General features: G+C 42.1%; 1 long non-coding RNA gene across 2 annotated transcripts in view; it reads left to right on the forward strand.

Annotated features, from left to right (window-relative positions):
• LOC106496325 (uncharacterized) overlaps positions 1-14,714 on the forward strand; it is a 41,068-nt gene extending 26,354 nt beyond the window's left edge. Inside the window, exons 3-5 of one of the 2 annotated variants that reach the window (XR_010883565.1) lie at positions 4,162-4,305; positions 8,225-8,319; positions 13,464-14,714. This is a non-coding gene — a long non-coding RNA (uncharacterized lncRNA). The remainder of the gene's footprint in view (positions 1-4,161; positions 4,306-8,224; positions 8,320-13,463) is intronic. The other variant, XR_010883566.1, reaches the window with a different exon arrangement.
• Positions 14,715-15,173: the final 459 nt, after the last annotated feature.

The raw sequence follows: 15,173 nt of genomic DNA on the forward strand, positions 1-15,173 counted from the left end.
AGAAGACTGAACTTCTTCCAGTCCATCTTTGTCAGAATCTATACAGACCCTCACAAAATTTTATAAAATTAGGATTTCTGGGGAAGGGCGGTTCACACTGCTTCACTGTAGGCAACCTATGTAATTCAGGAAAAGATGCTGAAGGTTCATTTTGTCATGTTGCACAGGTAGAAGCAGTTGTTTGGCTAGCTGTTTATCAAAGGTATTTTTTGTATTTCATGTGCAATACAAAAAGTTTCCAAGTATGGCAACTAATTGTCCCTAGAGGATAGTGAGTTTATATCTCTCAGAAGGAAAAATAACTATTTCTTTTTAATCTCCTCAAGAGATTTAAGCTATGATGGGCTATAATATGGAAAAGGTAAAACATTTCTCTACTGGAGAACTCACAGAAAAAAAAAAAAAAAACAGTGAACTTTTTTGAAATGCATAATTGTCCCAAACTGAACAAAATCAGAATCCTTTTAACTTGGTGCTGTTTGTGCTACAATGTAAGCTACTAATACAGAAATTACTTGCATGGAAAACTACCTCCTATCATAATGAGATTCTGGAAATTAAACTGATTTGGGTTGAAATGTTATGAAGGGATATTCCACTAATGCACAAACCTTGTTTTTAGTCAAAATCTGCAAGTCTAACAGATAAATGAATTAAGGGAAAATATAGATAAGGTGAACATGAAACTTCATACCAAGTCACTGTTCTGACATAAAGTTCAGGATTTAGTGGCTCACAGCCTTCTGTAAGAAACAACTAAAAAAGATATTAGAGAAGCAGAAGTGATGAGACTGTGTCTTACTGTGTGGTGAGACTTTCTACGAAAATATTGCTTTTAATCCAAATCTTAGGTATTCCTATGGGAAGTTTCACATTTGAAAAAAATATATTCATTTCCAATTAACATTTGGAAAATCATTTCTTTCTATCTGAAAGAGTAAAAATTCTAATTTTACATCTGGAACCTGGACATTTTTGAGCAACATCCGAAGAACAGAGAAGAGAAAGCAAAAGAGAAGAAGCAAGGTTTAAAGAAATTTGGAGAAAAGATGGTTTCAATGTGCGTACAGTATGCCTCTCAAGATAAACATGAGTTTTAAATAGTTGTGCTAATTACAGCTAAATGTGCAGACCACAGGGGGTTAGGCAAGCCTTTCCATTGGTTTAATTTGTGATCCGTTGTGTCAGCAGCAATGTGGTGCAGTGAAGCTTTGGCCACTAATGCTCTGCCATTACAGAATCACAGAATAGTTGGGGATGGAAGGCACCTCTGAGGATCATCTGGTCCAAGCCCCCTGCTCAAGCAGGATTAGGTAGAGCAAGTTGCCCAGCAATATGTCCAATTGGATTTTGAATATCTCCAAGGATGCAGGCTCCACAATGTCTCTGGGCAACCTGCTCCAGTGTTTGACACTCTCACAGTGAAGAAGTGTTTTCTTGTGTTCAGACAGGATTTCCTGTGTTTCAGTTTGTGCCCATTGCCTGTCACTGGGCACCACTGAGAAAAGTCTGATCCTAGCTTTTTTACATCCTCTCTTCAGGTATTTATGAATTTTGATAAGATCTTCCCTGAACCTTCTCTCCTCCAGGCTAAAAAGTCTTAGCTCTCTCAGCCTCTGCTCATAGGACAGATGCTCCAGACCCTTAATCATCTTTGTGGCCCTTCACTGGACTTACTCCAGTAAATTCATTTCTTTCTTGTACTGGTGAGCCCAGCACTAGACGCAGCACTCCAGATGTGGCCTTACCAGGGCTGAGCAGGGGGGAAGGATCACCCGGCACCTGCTGGCAACGTTCTGCCTAATGCAGCCCAGGATACCCATTGGCCTTCTTTGCCAAGAGGGCACTTTGCTGGCCCATGTTCAACTTGTTTTCTGCCAAGACCTCCAAGGCCTTCTCTGCAAAGCTGCTCTCCAGCTGGTTGGCCCTCAGCCTGTACTGGTGCATGGGGTTATTCCTCCCCAGATGCAGGACTTTGTGCTTCCCTTTGCTGAGCTTCATAGGTTTCCTGTTTGCCTTTCTCTCCAGCCTATCGAGGTCCCTCTGAATATCAGTGTAACCATATGGTGTATCAGCCACTCCTCCCAGGTTTGTACAATCTGCATGTCAAACGGCATAAGGATGTTAAACAGCATAAGACCCAGTATTCTCCCCAGGGGGACAGCACTAATGACTGGCCTCCAGCTGGACTTTGCTGATGATGACAAACCTCTGAGCCCAGCAGTTCAGGCAGTTTTCAATCCACCTTACTGACCACTTATCTAGCCCGTACTTTATCAGCTTGTCTGTGAGGGTACTATGGGAGATGGTGTCAAAAGTCTTATTAAAGTGAAGATAAAAAATACCCACTGCTCTCCCCTCATCCACCAAGCCAGTCATCTCATCACAGAAGTCTATCAGGTTGGTTAAGCATGATTTCCCTTCTGTAAATCCATGCTGACTACTATCAATAACCTTCCTGTCCTTCACTTGCCTGAAAATAGTATCCAACATTAGTTGTTCTGTCACCTTCCTTCCCTTTAGTGAAGCTTTGGCCACTTTTGGAAGCTCTGCCCTTAGAAACGTCAAGCAACAGTTTGTAAAAGCAGTTGTGTTTAAGTTTTTGAAGACACTGGGGGCATGTGCATTTTAATGTCAGTGAAGACAGGGAGCAGAAAAAGAGCAACAAGGTCTGTGGAAGGGGACAGATAAGATGACTAGGCTTGGATGCACATTGAGAAGGATCCTTTCTGAGGAAGGTTAACAAGCCCTCTCACATTATAGATAAACATATATCCATCTCCTATTAATTCTGAATCAGATGTTCAATTGTCCAGAGATCTCCACAGCTGAATGGGATGAGAAGGAAGGTGCCTGGGGCTGGAGGCTGGGTGGGGAATAAGAATAGAAATGTGGGAGGTTTTGGGGGCAGTATGGGAAGGGTGTCTGGGACCAAGTGAAGAGATGAGGCAAGAAGTGGAGGAGGTGCCAGGGTGGAATGAGAAGGGGAAGAGTGGAAGGAGGGGAAGATCATGCCCACATCTAATTGAAAGAAAAGAAATAAAGGATGTGTGGAGAGGGGAAGGTGGGAGAAAGAATGGTAGAAGGTCCTGTTCAGAGCCAAATTTCCCAGACTTCTTTCATTTCTGGCCAGATGCCAAAGGACAGAAAATAAGTTTGGCAAATGCTACAATAAGGAATATCCCACTTCTGAATCATGTCACAAGTCAATATAAAGTTTGGAAGAAGGCATAAGAAAAAACATGGGTAGAAAAATACCGAAACTTATTTACTGACTAGCTTTTACACAATTTGATAGCTACTGATGGTTCCAAATCTTCTTTTTTTTTTTTTTTTTAAAGAAGGAAGACAAACTCTTCTCAGAGAAATGCTGAATGAAATAAAACTTGTCCTGCCATTTCGCAGTAAAAGTAACTCATAGCCTGTAAAGCTCACAGTTTGAAACACAAAATACCATATCAGCAATTTACGCTAACACCCTGATTTCCAGTGATGAGAATCACTTTGAGAACTCCTCTCTGAGTCCTCAGAACCATTAAGAATTAGCAGATTACTTCCTTACTGTAATTACTTTTAATCATATTTGCTCTGTGGTTATCTGTTGTTAATAGAGCTCTTTGATCTGCTTAACTGCCTCCCATGCAATTAAACAGTAGTGGAAAACACATGGATAATACTTCGCTAATGATGCACTATTTGCATAGAGGAAGATGAAAGAGCAAATGGTAGATCTCTATGAGGTTTTGACTCAAAATGTTGTGGTCATATTTTATCATGTTTATTTTGTTGTTAACTGAACATCAGGCTTAATTAGTTGTTACATTGTTAATTGCTTTGCTTTCAGCCAAAAGGTTCCATTATACTCTGCTGAGCATTGTAGAGTCGTTCTTTGCTTTGAACTGTGTCAGCTTGCAGGGAATTTTATCAGTTGACCCCTGCTGCCTTATTTAAATGTTGGAGTTTTGCAGAAATAAGATGCCTGGGAACTGCACATCTTGTCACAAAATTAGCCCCCAGAATCTTCTCTCCTAGTGACCTTTAGCATCTTCTTGTGGGCCATATAGTCCAATCCAACCCCCTATGCTTGGCAGTGTTTGCACAGCCATCTTTTCCAGATTTTTTTTGAGATATAATGTGTCCTATTCCCTCTTTCTTTTTCAGGAGCTTCATCTTGACCTTCTGATTTGGGATCAAGCCATCCAATTTTTGCACAATTTCATGTCTAACCCACCTTGTCAAAATACATTCATTCTCTAACAGAAATTGTGAGTGAACCTCAGACAAGTTGCAGGTGAACGGAAGCTTGTGAGTGTTACAAGAATATAAAAAATGTGCTAATGGGTCAGACCAATGGTCCATCTAGAATAGTATTCTATTTCCAAGTGCTGCACAAATACAGATGGCAGCGCACACTTGCAAAAAGGGTGGAAGAAGCTGGTTGCTAGTATCATGAAAAAGGGTGAGAAGAAGCCAAAGAACAGGAGTCCTATGCTATTCATGTCTACAGGATGCTTATGTAGGTCCACCTGAATATAAGCATTTCTTCCAAGGCTACGAGCATTATGAACTCATTCATGGCTGAATCCACAGAGGATCTCAGCACTAAGGTGCTGCACTTGGCCCAGAACAACCAATGCTTGGCTATCAGCTCCCAGGTTAACCTGACCATTGTTCATCTGCTGTTATCTGGACAACTAGCAAAGCACATGGTGTCTGAGGGCACAAAGACAGTTACTAAATATACCAGCTTTAAGTGAAGCTTCCTATAAAACCACAGTGAGAAATTAACAGTGGCAGTAAAGATGTCATTTTGAGAGTGTACGTGAATCTGGCCACTATCTATTCCGCACTCCAGCATCTGCAGTCATTAAGGATTAAGGATTTTAGAGGGTACATCCCTGCCTATTGCTTTTAGTACCTGTTTTGGATCACTTGTTCATAAATTTGTGAACTCCCTTTTAGAATGTGCTGATACTGTCTGTCTCCAAACCCTCTGTGGCAGTAAATTCCACATGTTTGCTGCCCACTCTGTAAATAAGTACTTTATCTATTTTAAGCAATCTTGAATTACTATCAGTGAAAGCCCCCAAATTCTAGATTTAGTGAACAATTCTACATTCTTCTTATCCACCACCTTCAGGATTTCATAAACTTCAATTTCATTCCCCCCAGCTTTTGTCTTTCCAAAGTAAGGAACACCAGCATTTTTAGTCTCTTTTTGTCACTGTTTTCAGAAAGGTTTGACTCAAAAGAAGACACGCCAGCACATTCTGGTGGGCTTATTCAAGACTATGAGATTCTAAGAATTAAACTCCAATGTGCTACATGCAAGTCATGTATAATAACTGAAAGAAATGGCCAGCTAATAATGGGAGGTGCAGTGCGGAAAATCCTTTGAACAATGTGAACATTATAGAGGCTGAAACTATCAGTTTTATTTATGTTATAGAAAATATAGAACTTTTAGGAAGATGTCAAAGGAAACTATGGATGCCACACAGGAAAAATCCTTTATAGATCTGAGCCTGGAAAGGACAGGAAGATCCTATTCCCCTTTGTTTTGCAAAAGAGATTCCTTTTCCTGGACTAATTTACAGCCATTCTGGTGAAGATCCAGTAGAAGTCAATATGTAGCCATATATGTCACAGGACTCCAACAGCCCAGAAAGGAACAAGTCATGGAGAGTGCTACAGTTTCCTTGTGCTCCACTAGCACAGGTTTTCTTTGCAGAGAAATCACAGCTGGGATGGGGAGGAGAGGAGAAGAGGGATTATGACTTGCAATAGAATCTTGTCCTAAAATGGAGCTACCATTAAGCAAGGGGTTGTTCCAGACCTGAGAGCTGTGTTTTGCAATATGGATATTGCCAACGGAATCTTAAATATGTTGCTCTCCAGAAAAAAAAGAAAAAAGAATATGAACAAAAATGTGAAAGCAGAAAATGAAACTAGCAGGATACAAAAGAAGCAAGAAAGGACTTGCAATCCTGGTACTCTGCAGATAGGGCCAAACACAAAGTGAAGTCAATAAACTGCATTGTGATGCAAACTCCATGAAGCAGCTACCAGATGATGTCCTGTGTAGTCACAAAGGACGGCCAAGAGGAAGGCAAAAAATTGAACTTAGATATATTAAGCTAAGCTGGGAAAATGAGAGCTTAGCTGAGCTACGCCGTAGAACGGTCAGTCAAAAAAGCAGGAGATGGGCCATACTATGGCCTTGCACTGGATAATGGGCTCCATTCTGTCTTGGCTTCCTGGCTTGGTTTCACTCTGTTTAACTTTAGCATCCTAACTCAGATATCTTAAGTTGAGAACTTAGTCCATCCTGTACTCCATGTATAGATTCAATTTGTAAGTGGCATGAATGGCTCTGAAGGTATATATGTCATCCTATCACAGAATTACAGAATGGTTGAGGTTGGAAGGGACCTCTGGAGATCATCTGGTCCAACACCCCTGCTCAAGCAGAGTCACCTAGAGCACATTGCACAGGATCGCGTCCAGGCAGGTTTTGAATATCTCCAGAGAAGGAGACTCCACAACCTCTCTGGGCAACCTGTTCCACTGCTCTGTCACCCTCACAGTGAAAAAGTATTTCCTCATATTCAGATGGAACTGCCTGTGTTTCAGTTTGTGCCCGTTGCCTCGCGTCCTGTCGCTGGGCACCACTGAAAAGAGTCTGGCTCCATCCTCTTGACACCCTCCCTTCAGATATTTGTATACATTGACAAGATCTCCTCTCAGCCTTCTCTTCTCCAGGCTAAACAGGCCCAGCTCTCTCAGTCTTTCCTCATAGGAGAGATGCTCCAGTCCCCTAATCACCTTTGTAGCCCTTCGCTGGACTTGCTCCAGTAGTGCCACGTCTCTCTTGTACTGGGGAGCCCAGAACTGGACTATAAATATAGAGGGAATCTAAGGAGAATATAGTTCAAATTTAAACATTTGTGGTACATGTTTCAATTAGCCAACCTGAATTTGGGTTCCAAGACATTTGCATTTTAGAGTCTTAGCTGGAATATTTTGTCTGATAGTAAAACATGTAATGCTTGGAAAAGAAGAGGAAGAAGAGGAAGAAGAGGAAGAGGAAAGAAGAAAGAAGAAAGAAGTAAGAAGAAAAGAAGAAAGAAGAAGAAAATGAAGAAGAAGAAGAAGAAGAAGAAGAAGAAGAAGAAGAAGAAGAAGAAGAAGAAGAAGAAAGAAGAAAACACCTCCTAGTTTCAATTTTACAGGTAATTCAAAAGTTACCTTCACCACAGAAAGACTAGCAATAATTTAATTTCTCAGCCCAGGCATGCCCTGTGGCAACTTTCCAAGCAAGGCACAACTAGTAGCCAAAGCAAAACAGTATTATTTAATTTTTAAATGGAGAATAAGTTTTATTGTCTATGGACCATCACTTTTTTGCAGGAGAGGCAAGCAAGAATTTCCTCTGCCAGGTAAGAAGAAGTAGACACCATCAGGAAAACACAAAAGGATTTTACAAAACCTGAAAAAGAACAAAGAGAGTAGTTTTTCACCCCAAATGTATGTGAGAAAGAGAGACAGCCCAGAAACTCAAACTTCTGAGTTTTACAGTGGAGTCTTAAGGGCTGATTTTTGATTGCACTATATGATATGCACTATAGAGGAGCCTTTGGAAAGGAAAAATGGCTCAGGTCCTTCCCCAAAATAATCAGAAGACTTCATCTGCTTGCCTGGACTAGATTGAGGAACAGCAGGGGAGAACGATGTATCATTCATTTTTAAGTAATACCTATAAAAACCTGCTTTCATTCTACTTTTATTCCTCTCTTTCCTCCACCTTTTAAACAATGCTCTTCTCGTCACCTGTAAGTTTTCCGAACAAGGCAATTTGATTACCTGTATGTTGCAAATGCGCCTTGCACCCTGTCAGAATATGGAAGAGAGCACAAAAGGAGATAGTCACATCATTCACTAGAACACTGTGGCTCTCACAGCTTTGCCATCATTGCATCAGGGTTAAATCTACAACTTGTAGTCTGGCCTAGACCTGACTCTGCCAGTGTTACTCATATTTTGAAATGGACCTCTAATGCAATAGTGTTGCTCATGACTCTACATGACTTAGCAGACCTTGACAGAGGGTATTAATTGGCTCTGTGCCACCATGGTGGGTTCTATTGGGTCATATATTTGACATTCTGCTATTTTGATAGTAAAGCTTTTCAGGGCTTCCATACAGTACTACATTGTTTTTCAGGAGCTGTCCTTCAACACAGTGTTGAACTGAATTACTGCAATCAATAGGTCAGCTGAACAGGACTGCTTTGGTTTGCACAGCAATCAAGTCATCAGGTCATTGAACTTTCCTTTGATATATTTTCCCAAATGCCATAACATGAAATGCAATATGTGGGATTCAAACTGAGCCTATATTTTTGGAGAAATATGAGGATTGTCCTACTCTGTAAGTTGCTTGGCAGATGTCTGTACCGGTGCTGTCCTGACTGATCTGAATCATTGAGGCCAGCATGTAAGAAAAGGTCTCTGAAACCAAAATCTAAACACAGCTTAAAACAAGTAGTGCAAACAGCTTGCATTCATGTTCATGACTCTAGTAGGCATGATGGGTTTTGTGTTCTACAGACCCTGCTAGTCATTTCAGCTCCAGGCTGCAGTAAACATGAAGGTGGGTATTCTCCTCACCTTAGCCTGTTCTTCAGTGGATAACATAGTATAATTAATTTTAGCATAATTAATTTTGTCAGTAAGAGGGTTCAGAATGAATTTAAGCCTTCAGTTAATCTTAATAGGTGCGGCTGAATCCATTTATCACCATCCTTTGTGACTGGCAGCCAGCACAAAACCCAGTAGTAAATGCAAAACTGGCTGCACGCCCATTGAGCTGGCAGGCTCTGAGACACTGGATGAATGAATGAGTACATGAAGTAAGCGAGGGAACTTTGATTTTTATATGCAAGAGCCCACTGGAGCTCCAACAAAACTGTTCTGTTCAAATATCCCTGTTAACACAACACAATAAGCTGACAAGAGACAGCAAATCCACTTGACTAAAAATAAAACTGAAATCCAAGATGATGTGCTTGCAACTGAAAGAAGAGCATTTTCCAGCTTAAGCAAAAGTCTGCAATTAACCCAGGGATGGGGAAGAGGGAGAGGACAGAATACCTGGGATGACTGGATTATTCATTACAGTCTGTTTTCTTTTTTGCCTTGTATTTTGGTATATTGGCCCCCTTTGCACCTCTTATTTGCTAATTGCTTAAAGAAATCATTTGAATGGAGGTTGCCATTTATATTGAAAAAAACCAGCAATGGGCATGCCTTTCTTGGATTCATAGGTAGCAAGCTGAGCAGACGGACGTCACAAGTGATCCTGTTCTTTTTTCCTTTGCAGAAGAGAAGTGAAGCGCCCTTATTTTTTGATAGTTGCACTGAGTGGTGTCAAGTAGGAATAAAATTCTATGGCCAGACCCTTCATATAAAGAACAATAAAAGAGAAATAAGGTATTACTTTCCTTATGCTACACATGGTGAATAGAGAAAGCAGATGATTTGCTTAAGGTCACACACAAGAAATATGCAGCAGAACCTAGAACTGGACTCACATACTTTATATAAAAATAAACCATGAAAAGTAGCCCTTGATAACCAGTATATTTAGATCAATAGCTCCAGACAATCAAAAACATCTATGTTTTGTTGTACTGAATATCTCAACACCAACCTCAAAGGTAACTGCAGCCTTATAGATTCCAAGCCTCCAGATGATCCTTTTTAGACCTTGCAATACTCAACAGTAGTCTCAGATAGAGGTTGATGAAGCCTAGGCTTGTTTAAATCACTTCATCTATTATAAGTAATGAATAAAAGCCCTGGAAAATTCAGGTCTTTCTATTCATGCAAACTCAGCCCCAAAGAAAACATTCCTCAGAGCTGCCTGAAGATCGAAATAACCAATATTTTCATTCTCTACTAATGCAAGGAAGGAGGGCATAAAACCAATAGCACCAAAGGACTAACTGGAAACATCTCTTGACACTGATGTTTGGATTCAGGAAACATGACATAGGCAAACAAACAAGAAGTGCTGATTGCTGAGGTGGATTCTCTATGTTGACTCTGTTTTTAAACCTAAAACCAATATGACTTGTTTTTCATTAATAGCATTAATGATGCATAACCCACCTCTGTTTCTTAAGAAGAGTGAACGGTCTCACTCAGATTTTGTTTTCTGCTCCGCTTCCTTTCCTGGCACCATAAAATGCTGAACCTTCTAAAAATAGCCTGATAATTAAAACACGTTAATGTTTAATGACGCACCATCTGGATTTGACCTACTTCTGGATTAAAACTTTGACAGCAGTGTGGGATGGTGTCCAGGACATACTCTTGGCAGGAAACAGTAGCTTGCATTTTAAAGGAGGACTGTTAATTTGAGATCCTAGCATCAGACAACTCATTGGGTTGTCATGGTCAGTTCTCAGCATTATGGAAAAAAACAAGATCATCAAAATCACCTCAAACTGAGCACCACATAAGAGGTAATATTACCATTCAAAGAAAAATAGTGTTGTCAGACCATATAAAAGATACAGTCCTACATATAAAAATAATCCCCAGATTGCTGGATATTTTTCCTTGCAACTTCATACTGGCTCTGGTGTGGTGACACTCCAGCCATGTAAGTAATGAGAAAATTGTTGTGTTCCAATAAAACCTTTTTTATAAAATATATAACACAGGCAAGCCTCTAACAAAAAAAGCTTTAGTGATAATGAGTACTTAGTTTCAGCTTCTTAAACTTCCTGACATCCTGAAAGCCATTTAGCATTCTGCTTTTGTCCATGTTTCCATGTCTCCATGCCCTGGAGAGCTTAGCAATTAAGCCAGAAGGATTTATTAGGATTTCCTAGGCTGCCCAGCAGTATATTTGAGGTGACAGAGTTTCAGATCAATTCTGCTTCTCTGAAGCGCGTGCAACACACATGCTTCTGCTCACAGGTGACTAAGCTAGAGGTCTGCATGCTTCCTTCTCATTTTGCCACAAAGTTGCTATAAGTACGTGGAGGTCATAGCTTCCTTTGACCAACAAACAAAACGTAGTCACGCAGATTCTAGTTTGCTAATTCTTTTACTCCATTCTGGTAGAGCTATCATATTAGGACTCAATTGAAAAGATGTCAGTCACACAGGAAAAACCTGGAAAACGCAAGCTGATCTGCTATTTTTACAGTCTGACATTGAACTAAAACAGTTCAAATGGCACCCTACTAGCTAGTATTTTGCAGAACCCATGCGTATGAGAGGGAGACTGACTACTAGGGCAAAAGCCAAGGGCTACAGAAATCAACAGGAATCTCTTTTTGTTGAGTACAATAGGTTTCGGACTAGACCCTAAAGCAGAGCTATACAGGAAGAACTTCATTCTGCTTTAGGTACTAACCTTAACGCCTTCTTCCCCCTCAAAAAGCCAGCAAGTTGTGTTTGAGTGCTGTCACTTCCCAGCATGCCTCCCAGGTTTCATACTTTGCAAGAGGCATTCACAGCTCCTAGGACCAACCTCTCTTCAGACAACGGTTGGAGGACTAGGTGGGCCCAGTCTAGTGTCGTTAAGGTGTTTGGGTAACTTTCTAACCATCAACTTGCAATGTAACACTCATTAGCTAAAAGATGGGAGACTGCTGTGACCTTTTGATTTTACTGAATTTCTCTTTTGACTTGTACTAAAAATGGGGAAAACCCAGAAATATTCCTCCAGCCCCAAATCCCTTTCATATACAAAAATCCTGACTTTTTATAAAAGTCTGGGACCTGGAAAGGCATGGTGAACATACCAGAGGCTGAAGTCAGGCAGTTTTTCACCACTGTGACTGATCCTTGACTTTTGACCACAAATGATATAAAATGACAGGACTATTTGCTTTGGAAGGACTCTTTTCTTTCCCTGTCCTGGGGAGGGCAAGAAAATTGCACGACGTCTGGTCAAGGAATACGTCTGTGTGGTGAATGCCGTGGTGGATGTAGGGCTAAACCTCTGTCAAGCCTGTTACCCAAAGGAGTGACTAGTCACTTACAAGCCACATTCAGTATAGTTTTTGTCGAGAGTAGCTGATCAAATTAGAGAGCAGAAACGTGCAGGATTTTGGGGAAAACACTTGCTCAGAGACACGCTCAGACACCCACGCTGGGAGCACAGCGGGCTGTGCCTTGGGGTCTGGGGAGCGTCGGGGTCCTTGAGGCAGGCCGCGTCCCACGGCTTCCCCTCGGTGCGTGCGGTGAGACAGACCCCACGGCGCTCCGGCCCTCGGGCCCTTTACAGCTTCCGGGATGCCTGACTGGGTCCCTTCTGGAAGCTTCCATGCCGACAGGTCAGGGTTCCTTCTGGAAGCTTCTGGGACACCAGGCTGGGTTCCTTCTGGAAGCTTCTGAGCTGCCAAGCCAGATTTCTTCTGGAAGCTTCTGGGCCACCAGGCTGTGATCCTTCTGGAAGCTTCTGTGCTGCCAGGCCAGGTTCCTTCTGGAAGTTTCCATTCCACCAGGCCGGGGTTCCTTCTGGAAGCTTCCATGCCGCCAGGTCAGGGTTCCTTCTGGAAGCTTCTGGGCTGCCAGGCCAGGGTTCCTTCTGGAAGCTTCCATGCTGCCAGGCCAGGGTTCCTTCTGGAAGCTTCTGGGCTACTAGATTGAGTTTCTTCTGGAAGCTTCCATGCCTCCAGGCCAAGTTTCTTCTGGAAGGAACCCGCTGCAGTCACACCAGGAGCTACAGCGTTTACCCCAGCATTTACTGCCATTATTTATATTCTGACTTATGTGACCATACTCCTGCCAGCAGTCTTTCAGGTATTTTCTACTTACCTCATTTGTTTTGTTTGGATTTAGCTATTGATTTCATTCCCTCAACACAGTGCAGCTCTGCCTGACCCTTAGAGACACTTAAATGCACACTCTTCCAAATATGTTTTGTTCTTAAGAAACCTAAATCTAGTGGAAGACAAACATCTAGGCCATTGCCTTCCTGAAGAACCCTGTGGCACCCCTAGCTGGGGCTGTGAAGTGCCAGGGGATGGAGACCAGCCCAGCCTTCCAGCCTGCACCAGCTGCCCCGTTCCTGTGGTGGCTTCACTCTCCACTTGCTCCGTCTGTAGCTGCTACCACTCGCTGCACTACCTTCTTCAGTCTGGAAAGGTCACAGAGCCAGGAACTGGGGCAGGGGCAGACCTGGCATCTGAAGTTAAACTTTATGAGAAGATGTTTTGGTTTGTCGGGGGGGTAAAATGTTACTTAATCATTATTTGTTGATCACATTTGTTGCTTCAGAGAAATCTCATTTCAGGTATGTGCTAATCATCCCACAGTGCCTGGAAAGGAACCTTTCCCCACCCCCATCATCCCATGATGCATGGTGATAATCATCTTCCATTTGCACTGAAATACTTCCTGAGAGTCTGATTAGTATGTCTTTTGTCATGCTACCACAGGGTTAAAGGACTGACAGTGCTGGAGTCAGAAAGGAATTGTCTCCCAGAGTAGAGAAAAAGAAACCACTGGGTGTTCTTTTATGGCCTTCTTCTGCAACGTGGCTTGCTTTCAAGGATCGTTTGGTAGAGATGAAGACAGCCTTGCATTGCCTCCAACCGATTTCTCTGTCCCTTGGCATCCAGAAACTTCAGTCTCTACTGAGCACAGACAACATGCTGGAAAAGTCTCATGAACCTGCTACTGTCTGTTCTTGAGTTTTACAGGCTTTTGGAACTAGACATGATGTTGACATTCAGATTTGATTTTCCCTTCAGTTTATGAGTACTTGGATCCATGATTTTTGGACCACACATATCTCTGGTGTCAACACAACAAAATGGATGTGACAGAATGAAATGAAAAACCAGCAGTGCTCTGTCAAGACCAACCTGGTTACTGCATAATAGAAATGAGTCCTCAACAAAGACTTTTGCATCTGTAATGCCCAGAGGACCTAGAGTCTAAGATAAGGCCTAATTTGTTTAATGGCTTTCATGCCCAGAAAGCATAAAGACATGCTCTATCCACACATCAGCAGCTGGACATCTGGAAACCTTTGCTTAGAAAGAAAAATTAAAATGGATAACCATCTTTTTGTCACAAGATTCTCCCCCTTCTTCTCTTTTCTCAGGGCAGTCGGCAGCACTTTGCAGCTAGTAAATCTGTTTGGCAGGTAATCTGCCACCCATAGACCAGATGCTGCTTTGGCAAGGTTAGCTTTCCTGTTGCCATGGCAAAGCTCAGGCAGGCAAATGACACGGATGCCTGGCATGTTGCCAAGGTAATCTGATGGCACAGGCCTTTGTTAATTGAAAGAGGGACGCGGGCTGGTGCAGCCTGCTTTTCCCTGCCAATAAAGGCTGAACTTTGAACAGGGTGCAGGACTAATTAACTGCCTCCACCAGCTGTTGGCTGTAGCATGCCAAATCTGACAAGTGGTCAGGGCCATGCGTTCTTAATCCTTGCTGTCTGCCGGAGGAGAGACAGCAGTTAGTGAGGCTGTTGGAACATTTTTTAAATTTCCTTTTCTTTAAGTTCCTCTAATTAAAAATAAAAATAAAAATAAAAGGCTGGATGAAAGTGGTTGTGTTCCCCCTGAAGGCTTGTGAACCTTTGTTTGGTTGGCTAATGACTCCTTCTGTGAATAGTTCTGCTGGGACACAGCAGCAGCCGAGTTATGTATATGCTCTCCAGGTGACTCACAGAATAAAAAGGTGATGTGCACTAGAAGCTTCAAGAGTGATTAGTGATATGTTAAAGGAATTTGATTTTGCTGGAAAACATCTCCGATTGTGGCTATTTTTACCCATAAACATCTATGGTTCCTGCTGGGCTAGGAAAAGCAGAACAATTTGGGATGGTGGCACTGTGAAAGTAAGCCTCTCTGAAAGCAATTGAGAACAGCTCCTAGGTCCTGGGATTTCATCAGAGGTTGCATTTCATACCTTCATCTCACGTTTTGTGACATGGCCAGGACTTTGGATAAGGAAAGCCATAAATTCTAGGCATGGTCAATACCTCTCACTGACCCCACAGACCTCAGTAACATCTTTCTCAACCAGTTTTAAATTCATACCCCTTGTCTTTATGTATCCCACTCACACTGCCCAAACCGATCACCTGGCAACAAAAGGGAGCAAGTTATCAGGGAAAAGGCCATTTGCAGCAGC

This window comes from Apteryx mantelli, chromosome 2, assembly GCF_036417845.1.
Source record: "Apteryx mantelli isolate bAptMan1 chromosome 2, bAptMan1.hap1, whole genome shotgun sequence".
In the NCBI taxonomy this organism is placed as follows: domain Eukaryota; kingdom Metazoa; phylum Chordata; class Aves; order Apterygiformes; family Apterygidae; genus Apteryx; species Apteryx mantelli.